We start from the raw sequence: 3199 nt of genomic DNA on the forward strand, positions 1-3199 counted from the left end.
GTCGGCTACTTGACTTGACTTTAAGTGGAACGACTTGGCTTTTGGCTGTCAATTTGTTGTTCGCGTTCTTGTTCTTATTTTTGTTGTTGACCTGCCATGGCATGCATAATTAATGTACATTGTAGTTGTACACACACAGCGACAATATTCACATCCGCTTCAGATGTCTGCTGTTTGCTGTCTGATATCTGTCGCAATGCGATTCGTGTTTGTGGCTAATGAAATTTTAATTAGTGCGAGACAAGCGATAAAATTACACCCCGAACAAAAAAAAAAAATGAAAAAAATTAACATAATTGCAAGAATGAGCGGCTGCGACAGCTGAGCGGCAGATGAGCTGCCGTAAGAATCAATGATAAGACCCATATAAGGGTCGACGGCAATTACATGCATCAAAGATTCATATCCTTAAGCGCCGCAGGGCGCTGCCATCTTTTATAATGCCATAATAATGACTTTATCTTTGAAGCAGGCAATAAATCTCTTAGACCCAAAGGAGCGCAGCTCAGATAAAAGCGAAGCCATAGTCGACGTTGGCGTTGTCGTTGCCAAGGCCCTCCTAAATGAAATATTACACATACGCCGAGTGTGCGAATAGTGTGTGTGTGTGTGTGTGAAAGTGTGTTTTGATGCCTTCGAAGCGAATGTGGGTTGGGCATTCATAAAAGTTAATTAATATGCCTTAGTAAGCTGCTAAATACAGCGCAAAATATGCGCCAACTGCTTGGTCAACGGGGCGTATGTGTGATGTGTGCTCTAATGCTCGCTGACAGTCAAACGCTGACCAAAACGAATAGATTGAATTGATATGGGCTATCAGCGTTACCTGGGCAGCAAAAACAAATTTACATGCAAATTTCGAAATTTTCAATGGCCCATTGTCGAGGAAGAGAAAGAAAAATAAAATACTATATGTGTATGGATGAAGAAGGAAAGCTTTAGTCGAGTGTGCTCGACTGTCAGATACCATTTCAACAAAAGTAAAACATTGGGTATTATTCTCAAAACAAACTGATTTAATATACCAAGAAAAAACGAGAAATACTGAATATACTATATTTGAAATACTGATATTATACAAAATATACCGAATATTGAATGTTTGAAAGAACAAGAAAATACTATATGTATATGGTAAGTAAGAAAACTACAGTCGAGTGTGCTCGATTGTGAGATACCCGCTACCCATTTTCAATAAAGGCTAAACAACAATAAGGGCTCATAGCATATTAATATTATATACGGTAAAAATACCAAAACATACTTAATATATTTAATGTTAAATACTTAATACTATATTTGGTATATAATACATTATATTCAAATCATACCATTGAATATAATAAATATCAAATTTTAAGGTAAAGCAACTAAAATGACAGTAGCATCTGTTTGTTTGATTCTATTTTTAAAATTACTCTCGATCTTTTCATAAACTTTATTCCCACTGCTAAATACCCTTTTAACAAAAAGATAACGGGTATAAAAATCGAAATGGCAGCATCAATGTAAATGTTTGTTGGCCGTCCGAGCGTGGGCTTTACCTGCCATTGTTGCTCAGCTTGGTATTTACATTGTGGCATATTTGTGCCTCTTCTTCTTCGAATATGTTCGATTTTAACAAATCCAAATAAAATCTGCGCATAACAATGAACTTTTCAGGGGGGCTAACTTTTTTAGCAAAAGGCCCAAAAAATGAATACATTTCTCTGTTCAAGACATTGAAACTTGTTTCTCTTTTCATTTTCGTTTTGTTTTTTGCGTTTTTTGATAAACTCGTACAGATATTGAAATCTATTTGTAATATTTGCAGAAAAAGGGAATTCTTGATGAAATTCTTCAGCATAACATTTTGTATATACTTTTGATTAAATTTGCTATTTTGCCTGCCTTTCCTTCACTTGTTTTCGTTTTGTTTTTTCTTTTGTTTTGTTCATTTTTTTATTTTCTGGCTTCCCCAGCGAAAGCCTTGGCCCAAGGCGAAATGAAGTTAACTGGGGATTTCTTTGATTTGCCGTGCGATTTGAAGCAACAAAATTGAAGCAGAAGTTTGAATTTGAATTTCGAATTTGAATTGAGCTCAAGGACACGCAGATAGATTCGTTGGATTTGCGAGCGCTTTATAATTAACATTGGGCAGCCATAAAATTTAATGTCGCTTTTGCAATCAGATAAAACCGCAAAAGCCAATTAGCCGAAACGCACTTGTTGAAGCAAAAACGTTAATTATATCGGAAAACATAAAAATGAAAGCGCATACACAAAAAAAAAATGGAAGTGCATAAATAAAGATAAAGTAAAACGCATAAATAAAGCGGAGCAAAAATTGCGCATTCGCACCGGAGTAGAGGAATATATAAAATAAAAGATATTTTTAAAGTTGAAAATGCGAAGCGAAAAAGGCGCAGCTGTCAATTGAATTTATTATATAATTAAGTGCAATTTGTGTGTCCGCTAATTGCAACTGTTTGTCCGACTTCATGTATTGCTAATTGTTTAATGTGTCGCATGTGAGAAAAACATATAGTCGGACAACAATTCAACAACGTAATCAACAATATTCATAATAATAATATTCAATTAATAATCAACTTTTATACGGTGCTTTATTTAAACGCAATTGTTTGCCATTACCATGAAAACAAATTGCAGACTTTTTTTCCTGGTTTATTGAAAACTTTTAAATTGGAAAATGAGCTCGTGAAAGTTTATGCGATTATCGATGGCGATGGCTAAGATAGGCACAAATGATTAATTAATTTCAATTATAGCTGCACTAAAACTTTTTAAAAATTAATGCCCCATTTTTGTTGTTGTTAACAATTAATGAACTGATTGCTAAGACCCATATAATTATTTTGTGATTTTTAATTAATGCTCCATTCAATTGGTTTCGCTTTGTTGTCTTCTGCTTTTGACACACACATTTTTGTGGTCTGTCTACACGCTGGGCTAGAGCGCATTTTTTAATTAATCCCTGTCAATTTGACCACAGCTAACATGTCTGATTAATTGGACAACAATGCTAGCCAGTCAACTGATTTTTGTGTATATTCATATATTAATTATCAAAATGTTTGCATGCATTCATATTTTTTGCGTTTCTGTGTGTTTGAAGTATTTACACGCTCATTAAGCGCCGTCAGACAGCAGCACTTTGGGACTTTTGCTCTTATTTTTATTTGCACACATTTTTTAT

Source organism: Drosophila albomicans, chromosome 3 (assembly GCF_009650485.2).
Source record: "Drosophila albomicans strain 15112-1751.03 chromosome 3, ASM965048v2, whole genome shotgun sequence".
Lineage (NCBI taxonomy): Eukaryota > Metazoa > Arthropoda > Insecta > Diptera > Drosophilidae > Drosophila > Drosophila albomicans.